At 43.4% G+C, this 23,703-nt stretch overlaps 1 protein-coding gene across 1 annotated transcript in view; it reads left to right on the top strand.

Annotated features, from left to right (window-relative positions):
- The window catches only part of LOC113405028 (serine/threonine-protein kinase ULK4-like), a 412,206-nt gene that overhangs the window by 355,796 nt on the left and 32,707 nt on the right, over nucleotides 1–23,703 (top strand). The gene's annotated exons all lie outside the window — the stretch shown is intronic.

Here is a 23,703-nt window from a genome sequence, read left to right as displayed (position 1 = left end):
TTTTGTATAAATTATTCACTCCAGTCTAAGTGTAACACAGCGTTTCTGAAAGTACTTTTCTAAAGTACTGTTTATCGACCTCATTCTTATATCATGTGGTATTCACAATCTCAGATTGTGAAATGGAGAGTCTAACTGTCACTGGTGCTCTTTGTAAGAGAAAGTGAAATTAATGACAACTTGGCTAATTACTTTCTGTCTCCCTAAATTCAGCCTGCAATTTCTACTGGATATGGTGTTTTTCGCTTCTTATCCTAAACTGTTGCGTACTGCTGCTGTTTGCTGATAAATACAGTACTATGTCACAGCAGAGGTGGCTGCATCTTTGTAGTTGATCTGTGTGTATAGTTTATATAACAGGTTAGGGCCAAATTCAGGCTGAATTATACCCCCTGCAATCTCACTGATGCTGTTTAGAATGATAGATTATAAAAAATATAACATTACTACTATTCTTAGCTGTATGTTCTTGTGTCCCCATAGCTTTAGTGAGAAACTCCACATCTATTTTGATATTTTATTCATTTATTTAACACAACAGATAATGCTGTATATGTTCTTTCCATATATTATTACCTTTCTCTTCAGTTATCTATCTACAAAGACGAGTCCTGAATACTAAATAGCCATCAACTGTTACCCTTCATGTGAAACAAAACCTATTGTTTGCTTTCACCACTTAAAGTCTTTAAACAAATCTGAAATATCATGTCTGCGCCAAAGAAGAACATAAACAATTGCCCACTGTTCTTGGTGAGGTAACCTTGTGTGTGTTTGTTTTTTTGTAAATTCATCTATGACGTGTAAGCAAAGAAATTGAACTGAGATCACTATGGCCTATTCCAAGCAGGGCAAAAGTGGACACACTTTGAAGTGTTATAATATATTCGTTTCTGCTAGCTGGAAGCTTCAGGCACAACCTACCTCATTTTGACATTCCAATGTTGCAGTCTTACACTGGGTATTTTTCCAGTATTTATTTTTCCTATCTCATGGGATTAAACAAATCAAATACCTAAGGACAAGACTTGGTCATTAGAACAGTCCTCAGAATCCTTATCTTTTCCTACCTTGTTACTTTTTATACTGTCCAGAAGTTTTGTGGCTGATCCCAGAAATCATTCCATTTTGCTTGATTTGAAGTCTTTCCAGGTACAGGAATGCTACATGTAATGTATTTCTTCTCTTACAAAAGCCTGATTAATTACGAATAGCTCCTTTCTCCTTCTTTTTGTAGGCTGGCTCAGGTCTTGAAATATCAAAAACATGTTCATCCATTTTAATATCCCTTTTTCTTGGCAGCTGCCAGAATCCTCTTTCTATTGTATGCACCTTGTCAGGCTTTTTTCCCTGACTACGAAAGCTCTAATTCACTTTGCCTGTCATGCAATAGCAATATGTATTTTTAAGTCAGTGTCATGATTTCTGGATGGCTGGAGTTGGCAATACTGACTGGCAATCATGTGATCATCCGTGCCTCCATATGCAATATTGTCAACCCCAACCATCCAGAAATCACAAAATATTTTTCTTTGCCTTCTGATTTTTGAGCCTTTAAGATACATTTGGGTCACATTTTCAAGCTTGTCTCTGCAAGCATGAGGGCTAGAAACTTACTTTTTCCTTTGAATGAAAGCGAAGATTTTCAGGTAACTTGCTTGGTCTAGGAGCTGGGGCTTTACGAAAAACATGAAATATTGCAAGACTTGTGATAAAATCACATGACCTAGTAACCATGGATATGTCGGATCATCTTCTTTCGCCATAGTTGAGGTGGACTTTTGTGCATGACTAAATCAGATAGTTTGGTTGATTTCACATTTTCAGGATTCCTTAAATTCAGATAGGTTTGACCCAAGTAAGGTTTTTCAGGGCTTCTAACCCTTGATCTGACCTGAGGTCCTTCTTTGCCAAAGCTGTTTTTATGCCTGGGACCTCCTTGGTAATTTTAATCTGCATTTTCTGTTCTACTTGATCCAAACATTTCACCACAATGACCAGTTTGCTGACTAATTTATTTATTTTAGCTTGTTAAAGTATCAAGTGCTTCCTTCATAGAGAACAGAGTATGCTGCACTTCGTCTGGTGTGGCCACTCCTAGAAACTACAGAAGCTTTGAAGAAATCAACCAGGTGAAAGTTTTTGATGCATACATTGAAGAGAGAAACAGAAGCATAGAAACTGACTTTCTATAAATCCCTTTTACACATCCCTCAACAAACCCCACTTCTTTCTTTCTACATTGATCCCCTCACTAACAAACTTATTGCATGTGAACTATTCTCCTGTGTATCGTATTTGAGTGCAATTGTTGCTTCTTTCAGGAAGGATCCATGTCTTTTTTCTGACTTTTGTAAAGTGCCTTGTACGATATACATTGTAATAATTATAATATTGTGTTGTTGAACTAAAAGTCTGTCGAAGTTACTTCAAATAAATATCAATTAAGGAAAAGGACCTGGGAATCAATCGGACAGCTCAATGAAGATCTCTGCTCCAAGTGCACCTATGGTCAAGAAAGCAAACAAGATGTTAGGAGGCATGAAGAATAGGATGGATAAAAATACAGAAAATATTATTTTGATATTAAATCCCATGCTTCATCGCCTAAATCAAAATCTTAACTATTACAAATCAGGACGGGGGAGGAGCAGATTATCCCACATCTGCCTACTGTGGGTTTCTCATACCCTCCTCTGAAGCATCTGGTACTGGCCACTGTCAGAAACAGAATGTTGGACTAGATAGATCTTGGGTTTGATCCAGTAGAGCAATACCTAGATTTCTGTATTCCTAACCCTTGAAAAAGGTTTGATGACACATGCGAATGAACCTCTTCCACTAGACAACGCCTTTTTCTTATTCCCCCTTAAACGTTGCTATGGTCCCTATTGCTTGTCATTGTTCCATTATTCCCTTGGCTGCTGGTTCTGCTAGTTCTGGACTGGGGTTCGTGAAATGTTACAGGAGGTTCTCAGGAAAAAATTCCCTAATGGCAGACAGAGCTGTCGCTAGGGACCCCAGGCAACATGGGGCCAGCAGCCCAGAGCCCCTGGACTTCCAAGAGCTAAGCAGATCAAAGCACGTATATCTATCACACTGAGGAGATTTAAACTTCAAGACTCCTTATAAGAAATGGAAAGGGAGGTGGATATTTTTTGCTGTTTTTAAAATTAAATAAGCAGCTAGTATTGTTTTTAAAATTATTATGAAGAACAAGTTTAAGCTTTGTTGTAACGTGTATTGTTTGCCTGGACTGCTCAAGACCTGAATGCTTGTGTAGGAGGAACTCTTTGAGTTGGCTTCTTAAATACCTTCATGCTGTTTCACATCTGATACTCCTTGATGAAACATAGGAGCCTTGTCCTAGAACAGGCTTATTCAAAGTGATACAAGCTACGAAAGTGAGATCTTGGAAGAGTTGTTGCCATTTTCATAATGTAATATAAATACTGTAATGATAAATAATAATTAATAATAAATAGTGTGTAATAAGCATGTCATAAAAACAAATTTTATATTTCCAAGATCTCTGCTTTTATAATTTATAGCCAGGTAGAGGAGAAAATCTCTGGAAATATTCATTTTTAGGAGGGGGTTTACGAGAGTTGACATTTTAGTGAAAGGAGTTCACAGGTTGTTAAAGTTTGGGAAGCACTGTACTAGTAGTATTCATTGGATATATATATATATGCCTCTGCATAACACCTGACAAACACAGACATAGGGCCAAATACTTGCCATCTTCTTATTCTGGTGGCACAAAACAACTAGACACCTTGCATTTCCAGTTGATATGGGAGAATCCCCAGGTGGCACAGAACTGACAGAGCAGCCCTGATGTCTGGAGTGCAAACATGGGAAGGGGCATGGCTGGGGAGTCTTAAGGAGAATTTTGAAGGAGGAGAGGTAGGGTGATTGGCACCAAGCAATGAAGCATGATAATAGGCACAAGAGTAGGAGAAAGAGATAAATGTTATAACTGAGAGAGTATTTGGAAGAGTTTGGGGAGTTAGAGGAACACGAGGAAGAAAAAGACTAGAGCTAAAGACAAGGTAAAAATATGCAGATTGAACAACTTGAAGTTTCATGCAGTAAAAGGAAACCAGTATAGGGATTCAAGGAGGTAGGCGGTGTTGGAATGATAGGAGAAGAAAATTACTTTAGAAATATCAGTAGAATGGCACATTTCATAGGATGAAGAAATATAGAACTTTTTGAGCGTTTTTTCCCTTGGATGCTTCATGCATCTGATGATTATGGGATTCAGACTTCTTAAGTATTCATCAGCACTAAGTGCATGCTCCTGGAGTTCCCCATGAAAGGGATCCATTTTGATACACCAATGTCTGGCATTTATACATGTGCCTGTGTATTCAGAATATGGTGGTGCACAAGCTCAAATGAGTCCTTTATTCATATTAGTATTCTGGAAATGAGGTTATGTTTAAAAATAGCATTTATGTGCATTAAGGTTGTGCTTTCAGTAGACTTCTACGGTAATTGACTTTTTTTCAAGTTCAGTGTTTCTGTCCAACATCTTCAGGGATGAAACCTATGCATTTTGAATTATGAAGGCTATGCTAGTTAAACATTTATAGAAGTGCCCAGTGCTATTGTTTCTTTAAACAATTAAAATGTAGTGTTTTTATGTGAACATCATTATACATTTATAACAAATGTAATTTGTGTGGTGATGCATTCTTCTATGGGCTGTGAATTACTGTCCTAAATTTCACACCGCAGATGCTTTCTCTGGGATATAATGTCTAGTTGATTTGTTCACATGATGCATCATACAAATATATCTCATAATTTGCATACTAGTTCAGTACTGATTATACAGTTTGCTTTTTTAGACATTTCAGGGTATGTTTTCAGAACAATGAAGTTGACATACAACTCTTGTTGTTTTCAGGAGCTGACTGCCTAACCTTTTGAATATCAGTAATAATGTACCCCCTCCAGGTGTATGTAATAGACAGTCAGGTATAATAGAGTTTCTTAGATATGCATCAACAAAATTGTTATTTACCAGTATTAAAAAGTCAGTCCAAATTATTTAAGGTATGTTTTCAACAACAGTACCAGGGTTTTTAGCTGTGCAATGGCCATTATAATACATAAGTATAACACCAAAAAAGGGTCTGTATTCTAGTCCAAACTGCTGTATAATATTAACCACACTATGGATCAAATTCTGACCTCATGTATGCTGGTGTAAATACACAATATTTCTGTCTAGTTCAGTGGAGTTATTCTGGATTTACACCAGCATAAGTGAGATCAAAGTTTGATCCACAGTGTGCAATACTGTACAGCAGTTTGGAATAGAACTGGATTTATACCAGTGTAATGAAGAATTTATGAACAAACTTGCCAAGCATATATGGTATAGAATATGTAGGATAGAGGTGGGATGCAAGAGGCTAAACAGAAGTACAAATACAGCTGCAAGATTTGTACGCTGCAATTGGGTATTGTCCCGTTCAGAAAAAATGAGGAAATAAAATCAAAGTAAAATAAACTTCTCTTCATACAAATTTCATGCACCCTTCATGGGTTTTTATTTAACAGGATAGTGCTTCCAATGAAGGATCTATACAAGATACCTTTTCCAATAAGACATGCCAAACCCGCGAAAAAAATCGCAGAAATTGGGCTTGTTTTTGGCTTAATTGGCTTGTGATTTGCTTGTTGGCTAGTTTTTGGCTTGTAGCTTGTTGCTTGTTGTAGCTTGTTTCTCTTTTTTTGATCGGCTCCTGGCAAGCAGGGGCAAGGGGCAAGCAGGGGTAAGGGGGGGAGAGAGTCAGGGGTGCACAGCGGGCCCACCACTGTCCCAGACTGCACGCCGGGGGGATCTAGTCACATAGAGTGTTGGGGTTCTCAGGGATTGGCTTGTTTTGGCCTTGTTTTGAAATGGGATTAGCTTCATTTTTGGCTTATTGTGAAAGTCGGGGTGCTTATTTACTGCATGAAAGTTGGCAACTGTGTTTCCAATGCTCCAGAATGTCGTGTATATTCCCAGTAGGGGGCTCCAAAGCTATAACAGCAAGATTTCATGGAGGATACCAGCACCAACAGCACATTAAAAACATGTATACGAAAATCATATGGGCAAAAATGAATAGTGTAGCAAAGAATTTACTTTTCTTCAAAGTACAAATATTTCCTAAACATGTTAAAAAGTCATTTTTAATATATATATGATAAATAAGTTTCCATGAAACATGAATAGGATTTTTGTTGATAAACAAATGTTTGAACTCTCATTTATCACTGTAAACCTTTAAATGGTAACATTTATGTATTTGCAGTATGAATGAGGATATATTCATGAAATGGCATGCAAAATTTAATTCCATAGTCCATAACTGCAAGCTGACCAAAAGTAGTCCATGTCACATTTATTAATAAGATGTGTGTGGTCTTGACACTACTGATGTTGATATTTTTTTTACTTCTGGGAGAAAATAGTATTACTTAAAAACTAATTATGACCGTCACTGACATATTTAAGTCTGCATGTAAGGCCTGAAATTCCATTGAGAGATTCTGGGGACATCATAGAGAGATGCTCATGTAGTTTATTTATGTCATCAGAATCCAAAGATGGAATTATGGGGGGGAGGGTTTTTTTATATTTTGGTGGTGATGTTATTTAATAACGAATTCTTTTTATATCTCCTAGTGTACATCATGTCCTCCCTCCTTACCCGTTCTGTTTATCAGGTTTCTTCTCTTTTCCTCCCTTCCTATCCCAGATCTTTTGTTTTACATTTCTTCATTTGCCATCCATCTTTCTGATTCACATAATTAAATTTGCATAATATTATGTGCTTGTATGTGTACATGTATGTAGGGTTATATACTTTTCTGTAATCAATTTTTAATTATGTCATTCAGGGGCGGCTCTAGCTTTTTTGCCATCCCAAGCACTGCAGTCAGGCCGCCTTTGGCGGCGCGCCTGCGGGAGGTCCGCCGGTCCCACGGATTCGGCATACCCGCCGCCGAATTGCCACCAAAGCTGCGGGACTTGTGGACCTCCCGCAGGCACGCCGCCCTCGGAGCTAACGGCAGGCCGCCCCGCCCTCCCCCCCCCCCGGGGTTTGCCGCCTCAGGCACGCGCTTGCTGCGCTGGTGCCTGGAGCCACCGCTGATGTTATTAAATATAAGTAGAGCTTTCCTTATTTTAGCATTTTCATATACATCAGGGGCAGCCAACCTGTGGCTCCAGCGCCACATGCGGCTCTTCAGAAATTAATATGCAGCTTCTTGTATAGCACCGACTCCGGGGCTGGAGCTACAGGCACCAACTTTCCAGTGTGCTGGCGGGTGCTCACTGCTCAACCCCTGGCTCTGCCACAGGCCCTGCCCCCACTCCACCACTTCCCACCCCCTCCCCTGAGCCTGCCGTGCCCTCGCTCCTCCCCCTCTCGTGGCATGCAGGAGGCTCTGGGGGAAACAGCTGATCAAGAGGTGCGGAGGGGGAGGGAGAGGCGCTGATCGGCAGGGCCGCCGGTGGGCAGGAGGCGCTGGGAGCGGGGCGGGGGAGCTGATGGGCGGCTGCTAATGTATTACTGTGGCTCTTTGGCAGTGTACATTGGTAAATTCTGGCTCCTTCTGAGGCTCAGATTGGCCACCCCGATATACATAATGGCTAAAAAATTTTAAAGTGACTAGTGATTTTGGGTACCTCTATTATGGGTGTCCATTCCGAGAAACCTTAAAATAGCCAAATTAAAAAAAAACAAAAAACAAAAAAACTGAAAATTAAGCCTTTTTTAAATATCTGCAGTTCGGCACCCAAAAGCACTAGTCACTTCTGAAAATATTGGGTAAAAAATAATATATTTCTGTTACTTGAGGTTGAAAAACAGCAATAGGTGAAGCAATTGGAGATTGGACATTTTGCAAATTTCTCAAATAATATTAGGGATTTGCAAAACTTATTCAAGTTCACAACCTTTTTTTCCTCTGTAATTTAAGAGTTTGGTACTTCAAAAAAAAAAAAATAGTATGGCTAAAAGGAAGGCTGTGCTGTGGGGATAAGCTACCAAGAAGCCCACCAGTCCTTCCAAAAAGCAAGGACGGCAAAAGTATTGGATCTGTATTCTGCCTGTCTTTTTCATTAGAGTTTTTCTTTCTGCCCTCACCCCATTCCTTTTTCCACAGTCTCTTTTAAATGGAACATGGTTAAGGCTACGTTTTAGTCTCAGGTATTTTTAGTAAAAGTCATGGACAGGTCACGGGCCGTAAACAAAAATTCATGGGCCCGTGACCTGTCTATGACTTTTACTAAAAATACCTGCCCTGCCTCAAACTTGGGCTGGGGCCGCGGTTGCTCTGGGGGGAGCGGTCCCGGGACTCCCGCTGGTACGGGGGGAGGAGGGACCGGGCCGTGGCGCACTGGTACTGGGGGAGGGGTGCTGGGCTATGGCATGCTGATACTGGGGCAGGGGTTGGGGAGGCTTCTTACCCCGTTCCACGTCTCTACAGTTCCTAGGCGGTGGAGGCAGGCAAGGAGCAAGGGCAGAGGCTCCACTGCTCCTGCCACAAGCGCTGGCTGCAGGGGGGCCATGACAGTGGGAGTGGGGGAGCCCCCACCCCAAGGTAAGTGCCCCCCGGCACCCCTCAGCCCCCTTCCCCTAGCCCTGAGCCCCCACCCACACACCCAAACTGCTTCTGCTGGCCCAGGGGCTGCCCAAGCCAGGCAGCCCCTGAGCCAGCACCAGCCGCTGCAGAAGTCACGGAATCCATGACTTTTGTGACCTCTGTGACAGACTCGCAGCCTTAAACATGAACACAATGATGCTCTAGTCAAACTTTTGACCCACAATCTTCTGGCTTTGAAATGAGGCAAAACAAGTTTGCCCATCTCCACTGGAAAATAATGGCAACCAAAGGTCAATTATAAAAAAAGGTGTTTTAATTAACTTCTGCCTAGTGTTCATTTTAGAGGATTTTAAAGAACTTTCAAATTAATAAAACTCTTAGATGCATTTGAATAAGAAAATACAATCAAAATGTAATCACTGTGAGAGATGGGGAGTTTAGGAGCAGGGCCAGGTGGTACAGGCTATAAATTGTGGAGGTCAGGAAAGAGTTAGTGAGAGATGGGGAAGGCTGGAAGCTGTGCGGTTGAAAGGTATAAAGCAGGGGTTCTCAAACTTCATTGCACTGCGGCCCCCTTCTGACAACAAAAATTACTATATGACCCCAGGAGGGGGGACCAAAGCCTGAGCCTGCCTGAGCCCTTCCACCCAGGGCAGGGGGGCCAAAGCCCAAGGTCTTCAGCCCCAGGTAGGGGGCCTGTAACCTGAGCCCCGCTGCCCAGGGCTGAAGCCCTCAGGCTTCTACTTCAGCCCCAGGTGGTGGGGCTCAGGCTTCGTCCCTGGGCCCCAGCAAGTCTAAATCAGCCCTGGTGACCCCATTAATATGGGGCTGCACTTTGGGGTCCCAGTGCACAGTTTGAGAACCACTGGTGTAAAGGAAAGAAGAGCCTGTCTGATATGAGAGGGAAAGAGTTCAAGGGATTTGGAGCAGCTGTACTACTGTAAGCTTTTTGGGGCAGGTACTGTCTCTAACCTTGTGTTAGTACAGTCCCTAGCACAGTGGGCCCAGATCCTTAGTGAAGCCTTTGGGCACCATTGCAGTAGAAATAATAAGAGGAGGATAGTCTGACGTGGAAGAGTAGAACGTGAAAAGGAAGAGTTTGTGCATGAGGACCTGACATTTTAATGTCTCAAGGTCTTCTTTCTTAATCCACTCACTCTTTTAGGACTAGTGCCTTATCATATGCCAAGGCTAGAATTTGACAGACCACTATGAATAATTTCAGGACAAATAAGCTTTTCTTAACATCAGCCATGGAACAGTGATCAGAGTGGGGGGTGGGAAATGCTCATTGTAAATATCTATGTATTTCCAGGAGCAAGAAAGGCTAACTTTCCGATTGAGGGACAGTGACCAAGATCGGCACATTTTGCCTTTCAATACCACTTATACAACAATCCTGAAAAGAAATCTGGGGGAAGAGAAACATATTCTTATGAAATGTACCCACATTAATGAAACTAATGCTAGGGTTTTTAAAGTGTCATATAAGAGAATGAGAACATCTTTCACATAAAACTAGTAAAATCAAATAAGGAAAATCGTAAGCTTTTCTGCCACTCAGGTGGCTTGCAAAGCTCATTATTTTCATTTTATTTTTCTGTTGTTAATCTTTTCACTAAAGGCGTGTGGTTGAAAATAGAATGATAATTAGCATTAGCCTGTTTTATGAGAAGCTATTAGTGACAGAGGCTTATTTATTGTGAACTCATGAGAATTCAAATTAAAACAAGACTACAGCTTGTCAGCGGTTTTCTTTATTCAGCTGACTCTTTATTAGGCCAAAGCTGCTCACCTGCTTTTATTTGACTTAACTATAATAACAGTAGCAACATCTTTATTATTAGACCCATCCAAACCAGTTTGACTACAAAATGCACAAAGGAAAAAACGTATCCAATAAAAATATTTTTAAAACAACTAGATTTGGCTCTCAGATTATATTGAAGAAGTATTGACCTTCCTTTCCCATCCCTCCCTATCCCGTAATTTGCAGTAGAAAGTTGCTAATGTACAGCATCCAGGCTGATTTATGTACACCTTGCAGGAGGTTTATCTGCATGACAGCACTAAATAGATCTAAAAGCAAACACTTAGGGCAAGTCTACACTACAAAATTAAGTCGACATTATGTTACGTCGACATACAGCCACTGGAGTAATTAAATCGCTTTTGCGTGTCCACACTATGCTTCTTGTGGCAGTGGTGCATGTCCTCACTACCAGTGCTTGCATTGATGTAGAGAGCAGTGCACTGTGGGTAGCAACTTGCCACCATCTGGTGCAAGCTGTTTTGGGAAGGGTTTGCGATGCCTCATGGGGGCAAATGAGTCGTGCAGGGGTGACTGGGAACATGGTTTCAACATCCCATGATGCAGTTTTCTCCATCCCATAATTTTATCTGCATCCCATAATGCTTCACACCTCTTTTCAAAAGCCCCGCAAACCCACACATCTGCCATCTGTGTGAGAAGCATGGATCCTGCACAGCTCTGCGCTATTCTGATGAGCATTGCGAGCATGGGGCGCCTGATCCTGCAGTATTTGCAGAGCTGTCAGAGGAGCCGCAGGAAACATGACGATTTCATGGAGGCTGGCTTGCTGCTGGGACCTAGAAAGAAACAATTCAAGGTTGTTGGCATTCATGGAGCAGCTGCAGATGGTGCAAGCACCAGTTCTGGGCCCGAGAAACAAGCACTGACTGGTGGGATCACATCATTGTGCAGGTTTGGGATGACGAGCAGTGGCTGAAGAACTTTCGGATGCTCAAGGCCACGTTCCTGGATGTGTGTGTGGCGCTTACTCCAGCACAGTGAGACCAAAATGAGAGCGGCACTGACAGTGGAGAAGCCAGTGGCGATCACTGCGTGGAAGCTTGCAACACTAGATTGCTACCAATCAGTCGGGAATCAATTTGGAGTTGGGAAATCCACCATGGGGGTTGCTGTGATGCAAGTGTGCAGGGCCATTAATCGTATCCTGCAATGAAGGACTGTGACTCTGGGCAACGTGCAGGACATAGTGGATGGTTTTGCAGCAATGGGTTTCCCAAACTGCGGTGGGGTGATAGATGGCACACATATCCCTATTTTGGCACCAGACCACCTTGCCACAGAGTACATCAACAGAAAGGGCTACTTTTCTATGGTATTGCAAGCACTGATGGATCACCGGGGACATTTTACCAACATCAATGTTGGATGGTCAGGGCATGACACGTGCATCTTTAAGAACACAGGACTGTTCAGAAAGCTGCAAGCAGAGACTTTTCTCAGACCAAAGGATTACCATTGGGGATGTTGAAATGACAATAGTGATCATGGGAGGCCCAGCCTACCCCTTGCTCCCATGGCTCATGAATAAGGCTATGTTTTAGTCACAGGTATTTTTAGTAAAAGTCATGGACAGGTCACGGGCCGTAAACAAAAATTCACAGCCCGTGATCTGTCCATGACTTTTACTTTATGCCCCTAACTAAAACTTGGACGGGGGGGCCACAGGTGCTGGGGGAGGTGGCTCAGGACCCCGCTGGTGCTGGGGGGCATGCAGCGGCGTGCAGCCTGGCACTCCCGCTAGTGCTGGGGAGGGCTATAAGATGGGGAGGTAGCTCATGGGCATGAGTGTATACGGATAGGGCAATTGGACTGAATACTGGCACCATTTTCCACAGGGAGTGGTGACTTTAGCTATCATCTCACTCCTGAGGGTAATGGAAGCTGAAAGGGAACAGCTTCTGGACACTTCCATCTGCAGACCAGGGCCATATGCTGTACCCTGTGTGCTGCAATGGTTCCCACTGAAGTAATTGCTGAGTGGGGTGGGAAAGTGTCCTACCGCAGCGGAAGAAACAAGGCAGCCCTCCCCCAGAAACCTTTGCCAGAGGATTGCATACTACCTGCAGGAAAGTTTCCTCGAGATCTCTATGGAGGATTCACAGGACATCCCGGTGCACAGAAGCAAACTGTTCTGCAGGACCCCTCTGACTAACTGTACAGGGGAATAAGAAGCAGATAGCCATTCTACCTCTATTGGTTATTTCACCATCTCTTCTAGCATGATTAAAAAAGAGTAAATGAACACGTCTCCCTGCAATTCAAAGCAAACTGCATACATACCAGAGGTTCCTTCCCCTGCATCAGGCTCACCCATGTAGGGACTGGCTTGACTGCTCTGGAGTCAAAAACAGGTCCTGGCTCACTGCGTCGCTGGATCCACTGGTCACCTGTCCCCTAAACTCCTCCTCCTCCTCTTCCTCATCCAACATCACCTCCTCACTGTTCACTCCAGGAGACTGTGACTCTGGCTCCTCTGAAGTATCCACAGTGCTCGGGGGCAAGGGGTCTCCGCCAAGGGTGGCATGCGGCTTTTTGTAAAAATGGCAAGTCTGCGGCTCTGCACCAGAACGACTGTTAGCCTCCCTTGGCTTCCGATACGCCTGCTGCAGCAACTTGGCTTTCATGCGGCACTGCTGCAGGACTCTCCATTCCCCAAGCAATCCGCTCGTATATATTGATGTTTCTACAGCTAAATTGGAGCTGTGCCTGCACAGCCTCTTCTCCCCCAGGCCCAGGAGATCCAACACCTCCTGTGTACTCCAGGCAGGAGTGCATCTGCAGCGTGAAGCTGGCATGGTTAACTGGACAGTTGCTAGGTGAGCTCTCCCCACCGAGCTAACAGGAAATGGAATTTCAAAAATTCGCAGAGCTTTGGAGAAGAGGAATGTATACCTGTGTACCTGGCTGCCAGGCAGCGGAGTTCAAAACAGTGACCAGAGCGGTTATAGTGGGGCATTGTGGGGCACCTCCTGGAAGCCACTAAATTCAACGTAAGTAACGCAGTGTCTACACTGACACTGCGTCAACCTAACTACGTTGACCTATGCACTACACCTCTTGTGGTGGTAGAGTTATTAAATCAGCATAACAAATGAGTTACATTGGCGGCAGCAACATTTTAGAGTAGACGCTTACAGAGTTAAGTCGACGTAAGCTGCCTTGCATCAACCTAACTCTGTAATGTAGACCTGGCCTCAGTTTCAAAACTTGACAAGAAAATGCAAGTGGATTTTGTTTCTAATTCTATATCATTATGCAGAGACTTTTCTGTTTTATAGTTGGGTTTATGAAGTTTTTTTAAAGGGATTCTTATGAGTGGTAATCTATGTAACCTGTTAATAAAGAGCCAGATTTTGCTTGACCATTACATGAGTGCATAGTGCAGGGAGGTTATAAGGCATCTTCCCCGTCCCTTTTCACTGTCTGATAAGGAGGGCAGTCAGGATTGAAACACCTACACTGAAGAAAACTCAGGGCTTCACTGTCCCTAGTGGCACACAACTCCCACAACAGGCCAGGAGGAGGTGGGCAGGAGTCAGAACAATGGATTCACAGTTGCCAGAAGACCTGACCAACAACATGGAAAATAGTAAAACGGACCTCATAAAGGGGTATAATAGCAGGTGCCTAGGAACTCTGAATCAGAGTGCTTCCCATTGTTCCTTCTGGGATTGAATAGAACTGCTCCGCCTCCAATGTGAGAGTGTGCCTAAACGGCATAATGGAGACTCCGACGTGTTAAAGTACCACTTGCTCACAAAAAAACAGTAGGAAAAAAGATCATAGAATATCAGGGTTGGAAGGGACCTCAGGAGGTCATCTAGTCCAACCCCCTGCTCAAAGCAGGACCAATTCCCAACTAAATCATCCCAGCCAGGGCTTTGTCAAGCCGGGCCTTAAAAACCTCTAAGGAAGGAGATTCCACCACCTCCCTAGGTAATGCATTCCAGTGCTTCACCACCCTCCTAGTGAAATAGTGTTTCCTAATATCCAACCTAGACCTCCCCCACCTCAACTTGAGACCATTGCTCCTTGTTCTGTCATCTGCCACCACTGAGAACAGCCGAGCTCCATCCTCTTTGGAACCCCCCCTCAGGTAGTTGAAAGCAGCTATCAAATCCCCCCTCATTCTTCTCTTCTGGAGAAGAAGAACAATCCCAGTTCCCTCAGCCTTTCCTCATAAGTCATGTGCTCCAGACCCCTAATCATTTTTGTTGCCCTCCGCTGGACTCTTTCCAATTTTTCCACATCCTTCTTGTAGTGTGGGCCCCAAAACTGGACACAGTACTCCAGATGAGGCCTCACCAATGTCGAATAAAGGGGAATGATCACGTTCCTCGATCTGCTGGCAATGCCCCTACTTATACAGCCCAAAATGCCGTTAGCCTTCTTGACAACAAGAGCACACTGTTGACTCATATCCAGCTTCTCGTCCACTGTGACCCCAGGTCCTTTTCTGCAGAACTGCTACCTAGCCATTCGGTCCCTAGTCTACAGCTGTGCATGGGATTCTTCCGTCCTAAGTGCAGGACTCTGCACTTGTCCTTGTTGAACCTCATCAGGTTTTTTTTGGCCCAATCCTCTAATTTGTCTAGGTCCCTCTGTATCTGATCCCTACCCTCTAGTGTATCTACCACGCCTCCCAGTTTAGTGTCATCTGCAAACTTGCTGAGAGTGCAGTCCACACCATCCTCCAGATCATTAATAAAGACATTAAACAAAACCGGCCCCAGGACCGACCCCTGGGGCACTCCGCTCGAAACCGGCTGCCAACTAATCATGGAGCCATTGATCACTACCCGTTGAGCCCGACGATCTAGCCAGCTTTCTATCCACCTTACAGTCCATTCATCCAGCCCATACTTCTTTAACTTGGCGGCAAGAATACTGTGGGAGACCGTATCAAAAGCTTTGCTAAAGTCAAGGAATAAATCATATTCATTTCCATAAGTTTGCCTTCTTTCTTACAGTCACTATGTGCAATTCTAGTTACTGATTACCATATTTACTCATTTTGAAATGGTAGGATTGACTGACTCTGCCTTTTCATAGGTTGCATAGGAAGAGGATATCTTCCCCTCAGTCATTTTTCCATATTTATGTAGATTTTTATTATCACACTCATCAACATGGTACATGAGTGCCTATCGGGATAAAGTTGCCATTCTGATGCACAGAGTTTTCACAGAAGCTGGGCCTACACTATGGAACTCACTACCAGAAGAGAGAAGAATGACCATAGATTTCAGCCACATTCAGAAGTAAAGCCTGTTCAGGAAAGCACTTAAGCATGTGTTTAACTTCAAACATATGCTTAAGTCCCCTTAGCATCAACAGGAATTAAGCATGTCCTTGTAAGTGCTTTCCTGAGTAGAGGTGGATTTCTCAACCAGGATCCAAATGAAAAATTCTTTGATTTAGATTTCTCTGAAAAGGTTTTTCACACATGCATAATATAAACTAATCAAATTATTTCTCCTATAGACTAGGTGGGAAAAGAAACAAAGAACTTAGACAGATAAATACGACTGGACGTCCATTGCCACGTTCAGCACACCCTGTTTATTTGCCTCTCCTTCAAATATTGTAGAGAGTTGATAAATAGAAGAGGCCTCTCTTCTTCCACATTTTCCTGTTGCTTCCACTATGCCGGGGTGGGCAAACTTTTTGGCCCAAGGGCCACATCGGGGTTGCGCAACTGTATGGAGGGCCAGGTAGGAAAGGCTGTGCCTCCCCAAACAGTCTGGCCCCCGCCCCCGATCCGTCCCCTCAGAACCCCCAACCCATCCAACCCCCCCACTCCTTGTCCCCTGACCGCCCCCTCCCAGGACCCCCGTCCCCTATCCAACCCCCCTGCTCCCTGTCCCGTGACTGCCCCAACCCCTATCAACATCCCCGCCCCTGACAGCCCCCCCGGGACTCCCACCCCCTATCCAACCGCCTTCTGCTCCTCGTCCCCTGACCACCCCCTCCCAGGACCCCCCGCCCCTAACTGCACCCCGGGATCCCACCCCCTTATCCAACCCTCCCTGCTCCCTATCCCCTGACTGCCCTCCTGACCCCTATCCACATCCCTTCCCCCTGACAGGTTCCCCAGGACTCCCACTCCCAACCCTCCCTGTTCCCCATCCCCTGACCACCCCCCCAGAACCTCTGCCCCATCCAATCGCCCCCTCCTCCCTGACTGCCCCCCAGGACTCCCCACTCCCTTACCCAAACCCCCAACTCCCCACCCCCTTACCAGCAGCAGGAGCTCGCAGCCGCGACACCCTGGCAGAGCCAGCTGCGCTCCCCAAGCTGCCCAGCGGGAGTGGCGGGCCAGAGCGCAGCCCACGCAGCAGCGTGGCTGCGGGGGAGGGAGGACAGCGGGGGAGGGGCCGGGGACTAGGCTCCCCGGCCGGGAGCTCAGGGGCCGGGCGGGACGGTCCCGCGGGCCAGATGTGGCCCGCGGGCCGTAGTTTGCCCACGTCTGCACTATGCTGTCCTTTGCAGGGAAATTTCCAGTGATACAATGAAGTGTCATTGCTCTGTATAAATATAAAAGCACAGCATGTATGCCCAGCAGCAATGAACAAAATGTGGTCTTGGATCAGCTACTTCTGTTTTTAATGTCATGTGTTTTCGATTTTCTTTTTCTTTAGGCACAGTAACACTGATAGCAGTGTATCATTGACATTAATTAAAATATTGCATCTGTAGATATTATTAACTACTTTATTTATATAGGGGTACTTTATTTAAGAATATCATGGTATCCTATTGCCATGAGATCTGTAGTTGCTCTAAAGAGTTAGATAATTTTTTAGAACCATAACACTTTATTCATAGTGTCAATCATCTCCGTATGGTAACTGAGTACTCCACTTCCATTCTTCACAGCATTGGGTTAAATATGTGGGCAGAGACTTATGTATGGAATTATCAGTGGCTTGCCACAGTTTATTTTTGTCTGCTTATTAATTTTAAAAGATGGAATAGTTCATGATAATCTTACACCCAAATGAAGCCCCAAAGATAAAAAGGACACCTTCATTTTGCTGTTCTCAGAATTTGAAAACTGAGCTTTAAAAGGCCAATCATACTTCAGATAACTTTAATGAGGTAAATATAATCTGCACATTTCCAGTTAGAACACAAACTCATGCCAAATTAGTCATAGGGTCAAAGGACAATTATGGTCAGAATTAAAGGAGAGGGAAGAATAAACAAACACAGAAGAACACCCACTAAGCAAGAGCAACTAAACCTAGCAGTAGCTAGCAGAGTCCTTTTTGGGATTCTATTGCTATATCCTTCAGTTTGTACTGAAATGATAGGTAGACAGACAGACAGACATGATACAGCCAATAATAAAATGACAGGCTGGGATTGTCAAATAAATCTAAAGGAGTTAGGCATCCAGATCTCACTGAAATTCAATAGGGGCTAGCCACCTAACTCCCTTATGCTCCTTTGAAAACTCTGGCTGCTATGTTAAACAATATCAATCAAAAACTAAATTACCTTTTTTCATACTTCCGCTTGCAAAGATCATGTTTTGTTTTGTTTTTTACATTGCGTGATGGGTTTTAACACCTCAAAATATTGCATCTATGCTATAAAAAAATGTGTTGATCTGAACACCCCAGCACTCAAGTCGAGTCACGCTCTTAACAAAAAACTGGTGACTATGTGAGAGGGAGAAAAATGGTATTGAGCTGTGTCTGGAGCTATGTGAATCTCAGCAGTTTTCATTCGTGTGGGATGTGTGGAAACTTTTTGTTTTTGTTTTGATTCATGTGTTTTACCTCCTTGAATTTCCTTTTGAGTTTTATGGTTTGATTGAACCTAGAACCATAAAATTAAACTCAGGGAAAACTACCCAAAACCATAAAATGGCCAGGTTTGTTCAAAGCACTGGCAAACAAGATTAGCAAATCTGTCTCAAATCTGGGGTTTGTAATGAAACTCAAAACCATTTGAGCTTCTCACAGCTATTATTATACAAACCAGTGAATGGTGATAATGTTATAAATTCGTGCAAAAAAACCTTTTCTTCTGTCCATTTGTAAAGACACGTGTTGTCTCTCATTACTGCATTTGATATATATTTGGATGACTGTTTTGAATGTGGATATGAAAAATTATTGGAAAGGAATAATTGTTTGGTTGAGGTGACTGACATTTTTATCACCTTGCTGGTATGTAAAAATTGGGATTATGGAATAGTAGTTAGTTATTGTAAACCATACTTTGAAGAGATTCCAGATATTGATTCTTCTTTACAACTACATGATCTAAACGATAATTTGAGTTCTCATCCTTAACTTTAGCTATAGAGATGTAGAACACAGTTAATGGGAAAAAAATCTTAAATGTATATATTTCATGTTATAATTATTTGTGCAGATGATAGGTGATGTGTTTTATACCTTATTTATGCAAAATAATTTGGCAAGCCTGCCATTCAGACATAGTGGGCCTGATTCTCATTTACACTGCTGTATCAGTGTAAAGTGGTTGTAGATATAATTTATTTCTATTTTAAAGCACCTTTATAGAAATGATTAGTGTAAATAAGAATCAGGCCTAATATGATACAAAAGGAGTTATGGGAAACGTAAAGCTGTGTTCTTCTGCGAGTGGTTGCATACTTCTATTCCACTCCGGTGAGCATACGCCCAGTGCACCAAAACCAGACAACTTTGCTTAGCAGTGTCCAGAGGGGCAGTGTTTGTGCCCTCAGCCCTTCCCATGGCTATATACAGGCAGTGGCACCCTGACCCTCCTCAGTTCCTTCTTGCCACGTGCAGCTAGAGTCAGTGCTTCCCATGTGTTTTTTGCCTCATGCTTTTTTAACTATATCAGAATTATTTGTAGTTAGTAGTACCCTATAATTAGTAGTTAGTTAGCTTTAGTCTGTGTTAGTGTTATATGGGGCTTTGCCCTCACCAGGATTTAAGCACTGTCTTTCTTGGGGGGTGTATATTCCTAATAACAACCCCCATATGTGCTGTTTGTTGTGCCTAGGACAGGGGCACATTAAGAAGAGGTGCTCTATTTGCCGCTCCTTTAAAAGGAGGACTCAGGTGGTCTGAGAGTTGCACTTAAAACAGAATCTCATGATGCAGGCTGTGAGGCTGGACTTGGCTTGGGGACCTCTGTAGATTGTCAGGTCTGTCAGTCTTTAGAGGCAGTATGGACGCCTGAATGGCCACCTGAGGTGGCCTTCTCCTTGGAGAAGAGGGACTGGTTCCTTTCCTCTGGTCCCCCAAGGAAGAAGATGCATAAAATTAATCTAAGCCATTCCACAGCTCAGAGAGACTCTTTCCCTTTCTAGACACAATGCGGGCTGTCACCCTAATTCTTCTTGTAGATAGAGCAGTGTCATATACCTGTTCTCTGGTGCCAATGCCAAATCAGACCGGCACCTTACCATCAAATCTGGCACCATCTGCTGAAGGGCTGATTCCGGTACCAATGTCCATCTCGGTTCCAAGGGCCTTGACTTTAGCTTGCTTAGTCGTCAACAGCTGCTTTACTCTGCCTGTCAGTCCCGGACTCTCCTTTGATTCAGGAGTCTTCTTATGGAGTGCTACTTCCGTTGGTGCTGGCACTCTGTGTCCATCACTTCACAGGGATCTACCAGACAGGCGAGCTTGGTCCCGTCTTCCATGCCATCACTTCTGTCTACAGTACTGATGCCTTTATCAATACCCAGCACTTTAACCCACTCAATGTCTGTGGGGCCAGCTCCAGTCAAGCACCAATTTCCTCCTTGGCACTGACGGTGACTGCGGTGCTGATGGTTTTCCCACCACCAAATGTTATTCTGATTCAAGTACCCGATCAGTGATGGTTCAACCTTTAGTACTGTCCGAAACTCCAATGCAGTGCTGGACTGCTTACAGATCAGGGCATTTAGTGGCCACAGCAGGGATAGCTCCACCATTATCAGCAGGCTATTCAGAAGGAGCCTCATTCTCAAGATCAGGATCAGCCTCTTCTCTTTATCCTTCCAGAGCACAGTCTCACAAATTCTCTAGATCCTCTTTTGAAAGATTGTCTTCTGTACCATGGTTGTTCTGGGGATATGGCTACTTGTTGGCTTCTGCTGCTGTACTCTTTTCCAGATTAGCCTCCTTGGAATCCATGGGGTGCCCTCTTTTCTTTGAAGTCCAGGTCAACAACTCACTCTAGACTGAGGTCATTGAGCCGTCCAGTTGTTTCACTTCCAGCCCCACCTGGATAGGAGGCACAGGCTGATGTGGCAGCGACAGAAATTCCAATACAACAGGAGGAACAACCATTGCCTCAGGAGGGGTTTCTTGTTCCTTCATCCATCATGCTCTTCACCTGATAATTCCTTGGTCCTGGACTCATCCTCTCCAATTCCAGAGGACTTTAAGGTTTATCAGGAACATCTAAGAACGATGTCTGTGGCTTTGGGTATCCAAGCTGAGTTTGTCCAAGTGTAGTGTAAGTGTAGTCCTTTGCACTTGTCTGTATTGAATTTCATCTTGTTGATTTCAGACCAATTCTCTAATATTAAGGTCATCTGAATTCTAAGCCTATCCTGCAAAATGCCTGCTTTCCCTCCCAGCTAGGTGTCATCTGCAAATTTCATAAGCATACTCTCCACTCCATTATCCAAGTCATTAATGAAAATGTTGAATAGTAACAGATCCAGGACAGACCCCTATGGAGCCCCACTAGATACGTTCCCCCAGTTTGACAGAAAACCATTGATAACCACTCTTTGAGTACAGCCTTTCAACCGGTTATGCACCCACTTTATAGTAATTTCATTTAGACCACATTTCCTAGTTTGGTAATGACAATGCCATGTATGACTGTGTCAAAAATCTTATTAAAATCAAGATATAGCACATCTATAGCTTTCCCCCCATGCACCTGTCAAAGAAGGAAATTAGTTTGATCTGGAATGATTTGTTCATGTTGGCTATTACTTATCACACTATTATCATCTAGGTGCTTACGAATTGATTGCTTAATAATTTGTTCCAGTATCTCTCCTGGTATTAAAATTAGGCTGACTGGTCTTAATTCCCTGGGTCCTCTTTTTCCACCTTTTTAAAGACAGGTATACTATGTTTGCCCTTCCCCAGTCCTCTGGGACCTCACCATCCTCTAGGAGTTCTCAGAGATAATCGCTAATGGTTTTGAGATTGTTTCAACTAATTCCTTAGGTGAATTTCATCAAGTGCTGCTGACTTGAATACATTTAACTTATCTTAATATTCTTTAACCTGTTCTTCTCTATTTTGGCCTCTGTTCCTTCCTCCTTGTTGTCCTCCTTAACTGTGTTAAGTATCTCGTCACAGTTTACCTTTTTATTGAAGACTGAAGCAAAATAGGCATTAAACACCCCAGCCTTCTTGATGTCGTCTTTTATTAATGAGGTCAATGAGTTTCTGACCCTAGAGTATCATTTATCCCATTAGCAAGGAACCCATCAGCACTGTAAAATGTTCTTATTCTGCAGAGGTAATAGTTTGCGCAAGAAACCACATGCTTGCCCTATTGCAAGTTGTGGGTAGTATTATTCAGTCAGCTGCTATTACCCTTTGGTGACATGTCAGCTGTTTTCTCCTTGTTTTAAATATAAAAATACTTTGTATTTATTATAGCCCTTTACACGTTCAAAAAGCTGTACAAACATTCATTAAATAAACCTCACAGCACACAGCAGATGACCTAAGGTTCAGTCTACAGTTGAAGAGGCTCTTGTCAGACCATAATCTTACAAATTACACTGTTTGCTTGGGGCGGGAGCAGGTTACAGCGGCTTGGTCAGAGCTGGCCAGTATAGTTGCTGAGCTTCGTTCAACCAGCTGCAGCTTGGATCTTTGTCTAATAAAATTCCTTTTGGATTGTGGCAGAGGTCTTCCTGCCAGTCTAAACACAATTCAGATTTTGTTACATGTGGGGGATATATTCTCATCAGGGGCCGCTCTATGTTTTTTGTCGCCCCAATCACAGCAGTCAGGTCCCCTGGTCACACGGATTCGGCGGCGTTTCTGCGGGAGGTCTGCCGGTCCTGCGCCTTTGGCGTACCCGACGCCGAATTGCTGCCGAAGCCGCAGGACTGGCGGACCTCCCGCAGGCATGCCGCCGAAGGCAGCCTGACTGCCGTCCTCACGGCGACCAGCATGCTGCCCCCCGCGGTTTGCCGCCCCAGTCATGCGCTTGCTGCGCTGGTGCCTGGAGCCTCCCCTGATTCTCATTATTCTGAAGAAAATGGTGGTAAAGCATCAGTTCAGGATGACTTTGGTCAAAAGTACTCTGTTGGGAAAATAGAGACTTTTCCAACCTCTCCACTTACCCAAGGACCTAGAAAAAGCGGTGGCAGTACATCTGCAGGAACATAGGGAATGGAATTATCCATTTGTCAATGTGCAGTCCATATTTCAGCACAGACATAAGATCAAGTTAATCCTCAGATACACAAATAACATACCATGGGGATGAAGGGGACCTGTGTCATTGTATCTCTTTGCCATTTTGCATCATTGACACCAGCTGAACTGTACTTTTAGTTGTATCTTATTTGCTCACAAGAGACACCATCAACTTGAAACCTAGGCAATTTTAAAAAATGAATTTAAAGTACTTTCTGGTACTGTACTCTGAGACCTCTACCAACTGTTATGATTTTACAGTCATTTTTCTGTTTTATTTTTGGTGTTTTACCCTTCGCCATTGCTTTGTGAAAAATCCACACAAACATAGAGGGACAACTGTCTGACTGTACAGGGAAACAGTACAACTGACTACAAACAAAGTCTCGTGAGAGGCACAAAATAAGTCAGTTGAAAAAGTAAAGGATTTTTGTTTTTACTATCCTCTTTCAGTTTTAGTAATTGTAGCAGTGACATAATAGTTAGTCAAAAGTTTTCAGAGAGAAGTGTTATTTTTTGATGTCCCTTTAATTGCAGCATTGTGAAAGATTGGAAAAAGGGTAACTAATCTGTTCCAATACTAAATAATAGTAGCAATAATAATACTTTCATCCTACAGTTGCAAAGGCCCAGATTTTAAGGTGTTACTCTGCTCATTGTTGCAATGCCTAAATACCTTTAAAATCTGGGACAAAAGTGCTCTGTAATGGTTAGGATTCTGAGGCAGAAACAGGTCTATTGGTTTCCCTAAGATGGCCAGTGATAGCACTGGGAGTAAACCCCCCATTTTGATTTCCAATCTGTTGTCTGACAAATGGAAAATACTGCCTTGTCATAGGAAAACTTATAACC

This window comes from Terrapene carolina, unplaced genomic scaffold (genome assembly GCF_002925995.2).
Source record: "Terrapene carolina triunguis isolate 2854851 unplaced genomic scaffold, T_m_triunguis-2.0 Scaffold34021, whole genome shotgun sequence".
NCBI classification, from domain to species: Eukaryota; Metazoa; Chordata; order Testudines; family Emydidae; genus Terrapene; species Terrapene triunguis.
The sequence above is the reverse complement of the archived record's forward strand: the minus strand, read 5'-3'. Positions and strand labels throughout refer to the sequence as shown.